The sequence below is a fragment of the Balaenoptera borealis genome, assembly GCF_965194805.1.
Source record: "Balaenoptera borealis genome assembly, chromosome: X".
NCBI classification, from domain to species: domain Eukaryota; kingdom Metazoa; phylum Chordata; class Mammalia; order Artiodactyla; family Balaenopteridae; genus Balaenoptera; species Balaenoptera borealis.
The window spans coordinates 67,067,922-67,084,575 of NC_138881.1; positions in this window are offsets into that span (position 1 = coordinate 67,067,922).

Consider the following 16,654-nt stretch of genomic DNA (forward strand, 5'->3'; position numbering starts at 1 on the left):
TTTATTAAGATGATCATATGGCTTTTATTCTTCAATTTGTTAATGTGGTGTGTCACACTAACTGAATTGTGGATATTAAAAGATCCTTGCATCCCTAGGATAAATCCCTCTTGATCATGTCATATGATCCTTTTACTGTATTGTTTGGTTCAGGTTGCTAGTAATTTGTTGAGGATTTTTGCTTCTATGTTAATCAGTGGTATTGGCCTATAATTTTCTTTTCTGTGTGGTATCTTTGTCTGGTTTTGGTATCAGGGTGAGGGAGGTCTCATAGAATATGTTTGGAAGTGCTTCCTTCATCCTCTGCAATTTTTTTGAGTAGTTTCTGGAGGATAGGTGTTAACTATTCTCTTAAGTATTTGGTAGAATTTGCATGTGAAGCCATCTGGTCCTGGACATTTGTTTTTTTGGAGTTTTACCTCAGGAAACAAGAAAAATGTCAAATAAACAACCTAACCTTTTACAGCTAAAGTAATTAGAGAAAAAAGAACAAACAAAATCCAAAGTTAGTAGAAGGAAAGAAATCATAAACATCAGAGCAGAAATAAATGAAATAGAGACAAAGAAAACAATAGAAAAGATCAATGAAACAAAAAGCTGGGTCTTTGAAAAGATATAAATATTGTTAAACCCTTAGCCAGACTCATCAAGAAAAAAAGGGAGAGCTCAAATCAATAAAATTAGAAATGGAAAAAGAGTAGTTACAACCGACACCACAGAAATACTAAGGATCATAAAAGACTATTACAAACAATTATATGCCAGTAAATTGGACAACCTAAAAGAAATGGAGCAATTCTTTGAAAGGTACAATCTCCCTGAACTAGGAAGAAATAGAAAATATGGACAGACTAATTACAAGTACTGAAGTTGAATCTGTTATTATAAACTTGATATAATTATCTTCCTTATATTAGATTTCTGAAAGAGTGCACAGGAGATTAAAATTTTGACTTTTCACATATGGAAGCATGCTTATTTTACTCCCATACTTGATTGATAACTTGTCTAGATATAGACTTCTAGGTAGTAAATTAATAATTCTGAAGTCATGATTCATTTTTTTCCAGCTTCCAGTGCTGTTGTTCAGAAGTCCTTTGCCATTCTTATTCCTTCTCCTTTGTATGTGAACTGGTTTTTATGTGTGTGTGTGTGTGTGTGTGTGTGTACACACATGCATGTGTGCTCATGCAAACAGGCATGCATGCATGTATGCATGCATCTGCACAAAAGACAGAAAGGAGGGAAGGAGAGAAGGAAAGGAGAGAGAATGAGAATTGTAAGTTTGAAGGTGTCCTTTTAATCCATAATATACTAAAACTTCCATATGATGTCCTTTGACATTTTTCTTTTTTAATTCATTATGATGGGCACTTGATAGATCATTTAAATCCAGAAATTTAGTCCTAAAAATGTTCTTGCATTGTTTCTTTGATAATTCATGTTCCATTTCTTTTTTAACAAATCATCCCCAAATTTAATAGCATACAGTAAATATTTATTATTATTTCTGAAGTTTTTGTGAGTTTGCAGAGATCACTTGAGTGGTTCTCATTAGGAGTCTTTCATGTGGTTACAGTCAAATAGTGGTAGGGGTTGGAGTCATCTGAAAACTTGACTGACTTACAGTCCATGATGACTTCTTCATGTATGTGTCTGGCAACTCAGCTGAGATGGCCGAAATATCTGAGTGTCAGGCAGTCATTTCCTTCCATACACAGGCTTCTTCAAAGCATGGTTATATCAAGGTAGTCAGATCTCTCACATGGAGGCTGGATTTCCCCAGAGCACACATTCCAAAGGTGAGTGTTCCAAGAATTAGGAAGCAAAAGCCACTCATCTTTTTAAATCAGTCATTCTCAGCTGGGGGTTATTTTGCTCCTACCCCAGGGGATATTTGGCTATGTCTGAAGATATATTTAGTTGTCACAAGAGTAGGGGGAAGGGAGGGTACAACTGGTTTCTGGCTAACAGAGGCAAGGGATGCTGTTAAACAGCCTGTGGTGTACAGGACAGCATCATACAACAAAGAATTATTCAACCTCAAATGTCAAAAGTGCCAAATTTGAGAAACTTCATCTTAAAGTTTAGGCTCAGAACTGGCACAGCATCACTTCTGCCACATTCTATTGGTTAAAGCAGCCATAGGCTAGAAGTTTGGTCACTAGAGACTTTGGCACAAAAGGGCTCTGAATTCAGTGATACCAGGTACAACTAAGGCTGAAGGTAAGGTGCTTTTTGAAAATATCACAGTGAATTAATTGAAAGAGTACATACTAATCAATGAGACCATTATATTTAATTTTATCTGTCAAATTGGAGAGTATTTTGGATGAGCTTAACATTAAACCCATGAACTTTGAGTTAGCAGATTGCCCTCCATAATGTGAGTGGACTCATTGCAATCAGCTGAAGAAAAATAAAAGACCGTCTTCCCTGGGGAAAAGGGAATTCTCTAACTGACTGCCTTCATCTGCACCATTGGCTTTCCTGGTTTTCCAAGCCTCTGGTCTTCAGGCTGAAACTGAAATGTCGACTCAGATCTCGAGCCTATCAGCCCATATGACAGATTTAGACTTGCCAGTTTCCATAATCATGTGAATCAATTCCTTATCTCTCATTCCCCTGCTCTTTCTCTCTCTCTCTCTCTCTCTCTCTCTCTCTCTCTCTCTCTCTCTCTCTCTCTCTCTCTCTCTCTCTCTATATATATATATATATATATATATATATATATATATATATATATATATATATATAAATTTCCTTCCTATTGGTTTTGTTTCTCTGGAGAATCCTGACTAATACAGAAACACACAGCACCCCTTTTTCTTGGGTTTTCAGAATATCTGTAGTCAAACTTACACATCCAGACAGGAGTTTGAATGATTTCTCTCCAGAGAAACTCATTAGCTGAAGAGAGAAGGCTCATAGAGAATGACATTGGTAGATCTTGCTCATGAAATGGTCAGACTTTTACAAATCATCCCATTGTGCCATTAATTGACAAGCTCCACTTAACCAGCTTTTTTAGCATCTCATTCTTAAATTTGAATGTTACATATTTTAAATCACCAGGAATTTGAGGAAAGACTTTAACATTAAAGGCAGATACTAAAATAAGCCAAAAATGAGGAGGGGAGGACCTTGGAGGAAATATAGTAACCCAAGAAATAGAAGAACACTTAAACAAAACAAAAGCAGAAACAAATTGTGGTAAAATTGATACCAGAAGACAGAAGAGAGAAAATGTTACATCAAGAAATAAGAACAGCGTGATATGAAAAAAAGAAAGAACAAGAAAATTAAAAAGTATAAAATTCAATAGACATTTTGATGAAAATATAAAGACATATCCCAGAAAGAAGAAAAAGACAGAGAGAAGAAAAATAGGAGAGAATGGTTCGGTTTTTTTTTAAATAGGGGATCAATCCAGAAGATCCAACATCCAAGTAGTGGGAATTCTGAAAACAGAGAATGAGGAAATGGAGAATTATGGTAGCTAATCTCCAAAGATGGCTCCCCCATGAGCCATGCCCCCCTGTATTCATGTCCTTGTTTATATTCCTTCTCTTGGATTTGGGCTGATATTTTCATTTTCTTTTTGACTAATAAAATGGGTAAGTAATACATGGCTTCCCAGGCTAGGTCATTAGAAAACTTGCAACTGGTGCCTGGGTTTCTTGCAACACACATTTTGGGGGTAGCCAGCCACCAGCCACCTTATAAGAAATTAGACCACCCTGAGACCACCATGCTGCATGGGTTAAAAAAAAATTCCAATAAGCTAACCATGTGAAAAACCATCCAAGCGGTATCCAAGCTGAAGTGTAGACAGGTGATTGAAGAAACCATCCTAAATGTCTGCTCAGTTAAGCTTTCAGTTGACTCCAACCCCAAACACTATGTGTCTATAATTACATGGGAAATCGTAAGTGAGAACCTCCCAGCTGAGTTCAATCAACCTATGTGTCTAGGTAAGTGGATTGACACCTCTAATCACCTACAAGCACTAGCTTCTCCCAGGTCTCTGCCATTCCATCTTTTAGCCACCTTACTATTCTTCTATAGCATTAACAAAAATTGTAATTATATAATTATTTATGTGATTAAAAAATATATTGGTTTCTTCTGGTGCACTGTAAGATCTATGAAGGCAAGGAAGATCCCTATTTTCTTCACAGATATAACCCCTGTAACCTAATTGACACATAGTAGGTACTCAACAAATATTTATTGACTAAATGAATTAAAGAATCTAAATTGTAACACTGGTGAGTGACGTCATTTCTCATTGAATTTCTAAGATTATATTTACAAAACAAACAAAAAACCTACTGTGTGGAAATTGCTTGTGGATTACGCCTATTTGAGAGATGGTATAACTTAGTTCAAATACTGGAAACCATGGATTTGCCACAAATAAAATAAAATGATTAGCCTTTGTGCTTAGTTTCCTTATCTATGAAAATGAGGATAATAATAGTACCTGCCTCATTGGGTTGTTATATGTAAATATGCTTCTTTACATATATGTGTAACATATGTAACATGCTTAAGAAAGTGCCAGGCACATAGTAAACACTTTCATATGTGTTAAATATTTGAAGAAGTTATTTCACCCTTGGTCAGAATTCCTAATCTATATGAAAAAATAGCCTTTTAAGCCACTGATACTAAAATATTTTGAAATCATTCATCTTGCTTTGTGATTTCCCCTTCCTCTCTTCTCTAGAAAACACACACACATGCATGTGCACACACACACACACACACACACACACACACACACACACACCCTCCTCCATTATCTGATCTGGAACTCAATTTCTATAACCACTGGAGTTCATTTATATTACTTAGTAAATTACGCCAAGCCTGGACTGCAGATTACAGTTACTAAGGAATTAAAGGCATATGTTGTCAAGTAACATAGTAAATCATAGTTTAGGTTTTTAAGGAATATTTAATTTTTATGAATTTAATTTTTAACTCTTCTAAAAGAGGAAAACCATTTTGATCTACACTATTATGTGGTACTTGATATAAATATGTAAAGATAATGTTCATGGGAAAAACAACATTTAAAAAAAGAGAGTTTATAAAATATGTAATAAACAACCAGAATGAACTGTAGTTACAGAGAAAATATGTGAAAGAAAATGATTATTGCTCCATATAAAGCTGGACTTTTGCCTACTTACTATTTTCCAACCTAAGAAAGTCAACATAATCTGAAAGACTATTCATGTCAGGCAAATGAATTGATAGGTAATAATATTAAATCCATGTATTTTAAGATAAAAAACAATCATATCTATTGTGTAAATATCACATTAAAAAGCCTCTTCTGTATTCTAGAAAAATACCTTCACACAAGTCATTTACCTACTGCACAGTTTAGATTTAACTTAATTTTAGCACAGGAGGTTCTAAACTGCAGCCGATTTGGTGGGCTTTTTCTCTGTTCCTTATATGCTAAGCAACTTGTTCCAACAGTTTTGTTTTTTTAATTTTAGACAATTGCCACAATAGTATCTTGAAGACAATTAAATTTTTAGGACCAAAGCATTATTATTTGAGGATTTTCAAAACCCGATTTTTAAAGATAATATCAAGATTTATCTGTGAGATCTCAGTAGGTAATTAATAACACCTATGGTTTATGAGATTAGACTCCAGCTCTGACATGCCTTTGTTCTATGTCTCCCTTTCTTCATACCACCCTAAACATGGAATTTTTATAAGGATTAATAATGTTCAGCATGAAACATTTTAAATATTAAGGGGAAGCATTAAGGGCAGTCCTTATACAGCAGATATGCCCCTGAAGAATTGTGTATAAATACTTGTTTTTTTTCATGGTATAGCAATAAACTGAATCAGTTTCCCATCTAATTGCAATATAATTTCAAAGTTTATTCCCATTAAAATTTTTTATTCTGAGGCACGCCCTCAAGCTTATGAATGGGGCAAACCCTTTAAAGTAACAACAGAAAAGTTTAGATGAAAACTTCAGCACTACATACTCAGAAAATCAATTATTGTGTTGAATCAATAATATGCTACCAAAAACTTGTGCTGCCAATCAGATACTTAACAAAAGATGCTTCATATTACTGAAGAAACTCCAAGTGTACTTCTTGAGCACCTTTTCTCTGTGGGGTTCCCTGAAGATTTTTTATACCCTCGTTTATTTCTCCCCATCTTTAGTGAAGATTGTTCTGTTTTGTAGATTTATAATTTATATTCGCTTTCACTTATAGTCATGGTGTGCTGTCTCTATAAATTAGCACTCCCCTACTCCACTCTTCCCCTCACCCCTTACTATTGTTGAGTCTTTTAGAAGAGAAATTGTGTGAAGCAAAGTTTTGATGATAAAGGGAAAGTAGGATCCAATTAAAACATCAAGAAATAAAACAATACAAGGCCCGAGGAAGAACATTTACTTTAGTATCATAGTGTGAAGCAATGATCCTCCTATAGTATACCATGGCATTTTGTCATATGAGCACTTTATTATAGAGTTAAGAAAATATTGTAAGGTGAAGGTGCCTACCTTCTTTATGTAGAGGGTATAATTTCACAGGAAAATTAAGATTACTCATTATCACAGTTCTGCCAGTCACCAGGGATGTGTTTTTAAAGAGGAATGCAGGATTGTTACTTTTATTTTAGCCTTAGCAGTGAAGGGGATCAAGGTGCTTAAAACAACTCATTTCTGTGCTGGAAGTTGAGTACAATTTTTGTGGTTGCAGAATATGGCTAGAAAGTGAAGAATCCAAACAAGTTACCTAGATATTTAACCAGCCCATTTAAGTTGGTTTTTATTACTGTAGCATTGTAGTAAGTTCTGAGACAGAGTAGGAAATGGTGCAGGGCCTGCCAGCCTTGGGAAAGAGGTAGAAGCAGAAGCCTATGCTTTGAAAACTGGACTTCTGAACTTGTGTATTTCCTTTTTTTATTCTTAATATTTGTGAAGCCAGGGAAATTAGGCAGAAAGAAATAAATAAAGGCATCCAACTTGGAAAGAAAGAGGTAAAACAATCTCTATATGCAGATGACATGATCTTATAAATAGGAAAAACTCTGAAGAAGCCACAAAATACCTGTTAAATCTAATATACAAGTTCAGGAAAATTGTAGAATATAAGATCAATATTCAAAAATCAGTTGTATTCTGCACACTAGTAATGAACAATAGTAAATTAAAATCAAGAAAACAATCCCAGTTGCAGCTTCAAAATGGATATAATACTTAGGAATAAATTTGATCAAGGAAGTGAAAGACATGTACATGAAGAACTACAAAATATTGTGGAAAGAAATTAAAGGCACCCTAAATAAATGGAAAGACATCCTGTGTTCATGGATTGGAAGACAATTTTGTTAATATGGCAATGTTCCCCAAATTTATCTGCATATTTATTATGACCCCTATCAAACTCCAAATACCTTTTTCCTTTTTTTTTTTTTGGTAGAAATGAACAAGCTGATCCTAAAACTCATAAGGAATTGTAAAGGACTGGGAACAAACTTGGAGGACACATACTTTCTGATGTCAAAACTTACTATAATGTTATGGTAGTCAAAAGTGTGGTACTGACATGAAGAAAGACCTATAGATCAATGGTATAGAATTGAGAGTCCAGAAATAAACCCATACATTTGTGGTCCATTGATTTCTGAACAGTGCCAACACCATCAAATGGGGAAATAGTCTTTTCAAGAAATGGTGCTTGTAAATGAATGAATTTGGGACCTACTTCATACCATACACAAAATTTAACATAGGATGGATCAAAACCTTAAATGCAAGAGATAAAATTATAAAACTCTTCATACGGGTATACATCTTTGTGACCTGGGGTTTGGTAACAGATTCTTAGATATGTCACCAAAAACACAAACAGCAAAAGAAAAAGTAGATAAATTGGATTTAATCAAAATAAAAAAAAATTCTCTGCATCAAAGGATACTATCAAGAAAGTTAAAAGACAGCCCATAGAATGGGAAAAATATTTTGCAAATTATTACATCTGATAAGGGACTTGTATCTAAAATAGATACATGTCTTACAACTCTGTACTAAAAAGACAATACAAGTAAAAAAGGGGTTAAGACTTTGTTAGACATTTCTCCAAAGAAGTTATCCAAATCACTAATAAGCACATGAGAAGATGCCCAACATAACTAATTACTAGAGAAATGCAAATCAAAACTACAATGAGGTATCACCTCACACTGGTCAGAATGGCCATCATCAAAAAAATCTACAAATATTAACCAAGATGGTGGAGTAGAAGGACGTACTCTCATTCCCTCTTGCAAGAGCACCAGAATCACAACTGGCTGCTGGACAATCTTCGACAGGAAGACACTGGACTTCACCAAGGAGGATAACCCATGTCCGAGGACAGAGGAGAAGCCACAGTGAGACGGTAGGAGGGGCGCAATCAGAGTAAAATCAAATCCCATAACTGCTGGGTGGGTGACTCACAGACTGGCGAACACTTATACCAGAGAAGTTCACCCACGGGAGTGAAGATTCTGAGCCCCACGTCAGACTTCCCAACCTGGGGGTCCGGCAATGGGAGGAGGAATTCCTAGAGAATCAGACTTTGAAGCCTAGTGGGAATTGATTGCAGGACTTTGACAGGACTGGGGAAAAAGGAGACCCCACTATTGGAGGGCACACACAAAGTAGTGTGTGCATCGGGACCCAGGGGAAGGAGCAGTGACCCTGGGGGAGACTGAACCAGACCTACCTGCTGGTATTGGGGGGTCTCCTGCAGAGGCGGGGGGTGACTCTGTTTCACTGTGGGGACAAGGACACTGGCAGCAGAGGTTCTGGGAAGTGCTCCTTGGCGTGAGCCCTCCCAGAGTCTGCAATTAGCCCCACCAAAGAGCCCAGGTAGGCTCCAGTGTTGGGTTGCCTCAGGCAAAACAACCAACAGGGAGGGAACCCAGCCCCACCCATCAACAGTCAAGTGGATTAAAGTTTTACGGAGCTCTGACCTCCACAGCAACAGTCAGCTCTACCCACCACCAGAGCCTCCCATCAAGCTTCTTAGATAGCCTCAACCACCAGAGGGCAGACAGCAGAAGCAAGAAAAACTACAATCCTGCAACCTGTGGACCAAAAACCACATTTACAGAAAGATAGACAAGATGAAAAGGCAGAGGGCTATATACCAGATGAAGGAACAAGATAAAACCCCAGAAAAACAACTAAATGAAGTGGAGATAGGCAACCTTCCAGAAAAATAATTCAGAATAATGATAGTGAAGATGATCCAGGACCTCAGAACAAGAATGGAGGCAAAGATTGAGAAGATGCAAGAAATGATTTACAAAGACCTAGAAGAATTAAAGAACAAACAAACAGAGATGATGAATACAATAAATGAAATGAAAACTACACTAGAAGAAATCAATAGCAGAATAACTGAGGCAGAAGAACAGATAAGTGACCTGGAAGACAGAATGGTGGAATTCACTGCTGCGGAACAGAAAAAAGAAAAAAGAATGAAAAGAAATGAAGACAGCCTAACAGACCTCTGGGACAACACTAAACGCAGCAACTTTCAAGTTATAGGGGTGGCAGAAGGAGAAGAGAGAGAGAAAGTACCAGAGAAAATATTTGAAGAGATTATAGTCGAAAACGTCCCTAACATGGGAAAGGAAATAGCCACCCAAGTCCAGGAAACGCAGAGCGTCCCATACAGGATAAACACAATGAGAAACACGCCGAGACACATAGTAATCAAAGTGGCAAAAATTAAAGACAAAGAAAAATTATTGAAAGCAGCAAGGGAAAAACGACAAATAACAGACAAGGGAACTCCCATAGGTTAACAGCTGATTTCTCAGCAGAAACTCTACAAGCCAGAAGGGAGGGGCATGATATACTTAAAGTGATGAAAGGGAAGAACCTATAACCAAGATTACTCTACCCAGCAAGGATCTCATTTAGATTTGATGGAGAAATCAAAAGCTTTACAGACAAGCAAAAGCTAAGAGAATTCAGCACCACCAAAACAGCTCTACAACAAATGCTGAAGGAACTTCTCTAAGTGGGAAACACAAGAGAAGAAAAGGACCTACAAAAACAAACCCAAAACAATTAAGAAAATGGTCATAGGAACATACATATCGATAATTACCTTAAACGTGAATGGATTAAATGCTCCAACCAAAAGACACAGGCTTGCTGAATGGATACAAAAATAAGACCCATATATATGCTGTCTACAAGAGACCCACTTTACACTTAGGGACACATACAGACTGAAAGTGAGGGGATGGAAAAAGATATTCCATACAAATGGAAATCAAAAGAAAGCTGGAGTAGCTATACTCATATCAGATAAAATAGACTTTAAAATAAAGAATGTTACAAGAGACAAGGAAGGACACTACATAATGATCAAGGGATCAATCCAAGAAGAAGATATAACAATTATAAATATATATGCACCCAACATACGAGCACCTCAATACATAAGGCAACTGCTAACAGCTATAAAAGAGGAAATCGACAGTAACACAATCATAGCGGGGGACTTTAACACCTCACTTACACCAATGGACAGGTCATCCAAAATGAAAATAAATAAGGAAACAGAAGCTTTAAATGACACAGTAGACCAGATAGATTTAATTGATATATATAGGACATTCCATCCCAAAACAGCAGATTACACATTCTTCTCAAGTGCGCACGGAACATTCTCCAGGATAGATCACATCTTGGGTCACAAATCAAGCCTCAGTAAATTTAAGAGAATTGAAATCATATGAATCATCTTTTCTGACCACAACGCTATGAGATTAGAAATGAATTACAGGGAAAAAAACGTAAAAAACACAAACACATGGAGGCTAAACAATACGTTACTAAATAACCAAGAGATCACTGAAAAAATCAAAGAGGAAAGCAAAAAATACCTAGAGACAAATGACAATGAAAACACGACGACCCAAAACCTATGGGATGCAGCAAAAGCAGTTCTAAGAGGGAAGTTTATAGCTATACAAGCCTACCTAAAGAAACAAGAAAAATCTCAAGTAAACAATCTCACCTTACACCTAAAGAAACTAGAGAAAGAAGAACAAACAAAACCCAAAGTTAGCAGAAGGAAAGAAATCATAAAGATCAGAGCAGAAATAAATGAAATAGAAACAAAGAAAACAATAGCAAAGATCAATAAAACTAAAACCTGGTTCTTTGAGAAGATAAACAAAATTGATAAGCCATTAGCCAGACTCATCAAGAAAAAGAGGGAGAGGACTCAAATCAATAAAATGAGAAATGAAAAAGGAGAAGTTACAACAGACACCGCAGAAATACAAAGCATCCTAAGAGACTACTACAAGCAACTTTATGCCAATAAAATGGACAACCTGGAAGAAATGGACAAATTCTTAGAAAGGTATAACCTTCCAAGACTGAACCAGGAAGAAATAGAAAATATGAACAGGCCAATTACAAGTAATGAAACTGAAACTGTGAATAAAAATCTTCCAACAAACAAAATTCCAGGACCAAATGGCTTCACAGGTGAATTCTATCAAACATTTAGAGAAGAACTAACACCTATCCTTCTCAAACTCTTCCAAAAAATTGCAGAGGAAGGAACACTCCCAAACTCATTCTATGAGGCCAACATCACCCTGATACCAAAACCAGACAAAGACACTACAAAAAAAGAAAATTACAGACCAATATCACTGATGTATATAGATGCAAAAATCCTCAACAAAATACTAGCAAACAGAATCCAACAACACATTAAAAGGATCATACACCACGATCAAGTGGGATTTATCCCAGGGAAGCATGGATTCTTCAATATACACAAATCAATCAATGTGATACACCATTTTAACAAATTGAAGAATAAAAACCATATGATCATCTCAATAGATGCAGAAAAAGCTTTTGACAAAATTCAACACCCATTTATGATAAAAACTCTCCAGAAAGTGGGCATAGAGGGAACCTACCTCAACATAATAAAGACCATATATGACAAACCCACAGCAAACATCATTCTCAATGGTGAAAACTGAAAGCATTTCTTCTAAGATCAGGAACGAGACAAGGATGTCCACTCTCACCACTATTATTCAAAATACTTTTGTAAGTACTAGCCACGGCAATCAGAGAAGGAAAAGGAATACAAATTGGAAAAGAAGAAGTAAAACTGTCACTGTTTGCAGATGACATGATATTATACACAGAGAATCCTAAAAATGCCACCAGAAAGCTCCTAAAGCTAATCAATGAATTGGGTAAAGTTGCAGGATACAAAATTAATGCACAGAAATCTCTTGCATTCCTATACACTAATGATGAAAAATATGAAAGAGTAATTAAGAAAACACTCCCATTTACCATTGCAACAAAAAGAATAAAATTCCTTGGAATAAACCTATCTAGGGAGACAAAATACCTGTATGCTGAAAACTATAAGACACTGATGAAAGAAATTAAAGATGATACCGACAGATGGAGAGATATACCATGTTCTAGGATTGGAAGAATCAACATTGTGAAAATGACTATACTACCCAAAGCAATCTACAGATTCAGTGCAATCCCTATCAAATTACCAATGGCATTTTCTATGGAGCTAGAACAAATCATCTTAAAATTTGTATGGAGACAAAAAAGACCCCGAATAGCTAAAGCAGTCTTGAGGGAAACAAAAGGAGCTGGAGGAATCAGACTCCCTGACTTCAGACTGTACTACAAAGCTACAGTAATCATGACAATATGGTACTGGCACAAAACAGAAACATAGATCAATGGAACAAGATAGAAAGCCCAGAGATAAACCCACGCACCTATGGTCAACTAATCTATGACAAAGGAGGCAAAGATATACAATGGAGAAAAGACAGTCTCTTCAATAAGTGGTGCTGGGAAAACTGGACAGCTACATGTAAAAGAATGAAATTAGAATACTCCCTAACACTATACACAAAAATAAACTCAAAATGGATTCGAGACCTAAATGTAAGACTGGACACTATAAAACTCTTAGAGGAAAACATAGGAAGAACACTCTTTGACATAAATCACAGCAAGATCTTTTTTGATCCACCTCCTAGAGTAATGGAAATAAAAACAGAAATAAACAAATGGGACCTAATGAAACTTCAAAGCTTTTGCACAGCAAAGGAAACCATAAACAAGACGAAAAGACAACCCTCAGAATGGGAGAAAATATTTGCAAACGAATCAATGGACAAAGGATTAATCTCCAAAATATATAAACAGCTCATTCAGCTCAATATTAAAGAAACAAACACCCCAATCCAAAAATGGGCAGAAGACCTAAATAGACATTTCTCCAAAGAAGACATATAGACGGCCACGAAGCACATGAAAAGATGCTCAACATCACTAATTATTACAGAAATGCAAATCAAAACTACAATGAGGTATCACCTCACACCAGTTAGAATGGGCATCATCAGAAAATCTACAAACAACAAATGCTGGAGAGGGTGTGGAGAAAAGGGAACCCTCTTGCACTGTTGGTGGGAATGTAAATTGATACAGCCACTATGGAGAACAATATGGAGGTTCCTTAAAAAACTAAAAATAGAATTACCATATGATCCAGCAATCCCACTACTGGGCATATACCCAGAGAAAACCGTAATTCAAAAAGACACATGCACCCGAATGTTCATTGCAGCACTATTTACAATAGACAGGTCATGGAATCAACCTAAATGCCCATCAACAGACGAATGGATAAAGAAGTTGTGGTACATATATACAATGGAATATTACTCAGCCATAAAAAGGAACGAAATTGAGTCATTTGTTTAGACGTGGATGTATCTAGAGATTGTCATACAGAGTGAAGTAAGTCAGAAAGAGAAAAACAAATATCGTATATTAATGCATGTATGTGGAACTTACAAAAATGGTACAGATGAGCCAGTTGGCAGGGCAGAAGTTGAGACACAGATGTAGAGAACGGACATATGGACACCAAGGGGGGAAAACTGCGGTGGTTTGGGGATGGTGGTGTGCTGAATTGGGAGATTGGGATTGATATGTATACACTGATGTGTACAAAATTGATGACTAATCAGAACCTGCAGTATAAAAACAAACAAACAAACAAAACAACTAATACTAAACTTTCATTGGGTTATTTGTATGGAAATATGTTAATATAAATGTTTCAGACATTACATGAAATTTCTAAAAATCTTATATGTTCTGGTATAATGTTGTAAGTCATAATCCTAGTTATTACTTTAAAATGTATATCTCAGAAATAACTAATTTTCTTGTCAACTGCATTATTATGAACTTTCATGAAATCTTTAACTGTGGTCATTTTTAAGTCTTTTGTCATTTATAGACAGTTCTGGGTGTACTCTGATCCTTTTGCAAATATGTTCCTATAAAAGGGTTTCATCTTCAAGAAATTCATGGAAAAGACTCTGACAAGTACAGGTTTCTGGTAACTGACTGTACTGCTGAACTGAATGAAAAAGCATTTTCAGAACTCTAATGAAAAACTGATGAACTCATAAAGGTGCTAACAAACGATCAAGATGAAAAAAAAATTAATTACATGGGACTGAGTGAACTGATGAGGATGAGTATAATTTTTGTGACTTTCTGTTTGAATTAAAAAAAAGAAATCCGACAAGGACTCAGAGGCAAAGAATATACAAATCAATTTTCACTGCAAAGTAAAGGAGCTGTTACAGTGGAGGATTACTGGACTGAATGTCAATATTATGACATAGTATGAATGTGTTTCATGTTTGGTAATTGCAATCATTGTTGCTTTTGTTGTGGTCATCCATGTACAATGCTTGGTGTCAGTCTATTTATCTCGTGTAAAAATAAAATACAGTGTGTGTGTGTGAAACAAAAAAAATATACAAACAATAAATGCTGTAGAGGGTGTGGAGAAAAGGGAAAGCTCTTGCACTGTTGGTGGGAATGTAAACTGATACAGCCACAATGGAGAACAGTATGGAGGTTCCTTAAAAAACTAAAAATAAAATTACCATATAACCCAGCAATCCTACTACTGGGCATATACCCAGAGTAAACCATAATTCAAAAAGATACATGCACACCAATGTTCATTGCAGCACTATTTTCAATAACCAGGTCATGGAAGCAAACTAAATGCCCATCGACAGATGGATAAAGAAGACGTGCTACATACATACAATGGAATATTACTCAGCCATTAAAAGGAACTAAATTGGGTCATTTTTAGAGACATGGATGGACCTAGAGACTGTCATACAGAGTGAAGTAAGTCAGAAAGAGAAAAACATCGTATATTGACACATATATGTGGAATCTAGAAATATGGTACAGATGAACCTGCTTGCAAGGCAGAAATAGAGACACAGACGTAGAGAACAAACATATAAACACTAGGGGGGAAAGGGAGGTGGGATGAATTGGGAGATTTGGATTATACACTAATATGTATAAAATAGATAACTGATGAGAACCTGCTGTATAGCACCGGGAACTCTACTCAATGCTGTCTGGTGACTTAAATGGGAAGGAAATCCAAAATAGAGGGGATATATGTATACATATAGCTGATTCACTTTGATGTACAGCAGAAACTAACACAACATTGTAAAACAATTATGCCCCAATAAAAAATTTAAAAATAATAAATAAAAGCCAATCCATAGAATGGGAAAAAGTTTTTGCAAATTATTACATCTGATAAGGTACTTTTATCTAAAATATATACATCTTACAACTCAGCACTGAAAAGACAGCCCAAGTAAAAAATGGGTTAAGGCTTTGTTAGATACTTCTCCAAAGAAGTTATCCAAATCACCAATAAACACAGGAGAAGATGCTCAACATCATTAGGGAAATGCAAACAAAAATTACCATGATTTTGATCACCCCCAAATCACCCCACTAGGATTTCTATAATAAAAATGACAGACAATAGCAAGTGTTGGCAAGGATGTGGAGAAAGTAGAAGACTCACACATTGCTGGTGAGAATACAAAATGCTGAAGCCACTTTGGAAAACTGGAAGTTCCTCAAAAAGTTAAACATAGAATTACTAAAATAATATAGTGGTTCTACTCCTAGGTATATAATCAGGAGAAATGAAAACATACATGTACACAAAAACTTGTACATAAATGTTCGTAGCATTATTCATAATTGACAAAGCATGGAAACAACTCAAATATTCTTCAACAAACAATGTAGTGTAATATATTATTCAGCCACAAAAAGAAATGAAATACTGATACATGCTACAACATGGGTGAACATGAAAAATTATGCTAAGTGAAAGAAGCCAGACACAAAAGGCCACATGTCACATGATTCCATTTATACGAAGTGTCCAGAATAGGCAAACCCATAGAGACAGAAAATAAATTAACAGTTGCCAGAGACCAGAGGTGGGGTCGGTTGGGGGGAATGGACATAGACAGCTAATTGGTACTTTGTGTCTTATTTTGGTGATGAAAATATTCTGTAATTAGATAGTGGATAGTGATAGTGTTTGCACAACATTGTGAATGTAGTAAAACCACTGAATTGTATATTTTGAAATGGTTAAAATGGTGAATTTTATGTTATGTTTATTTTATCTCAGTGCAAAAAAATTTT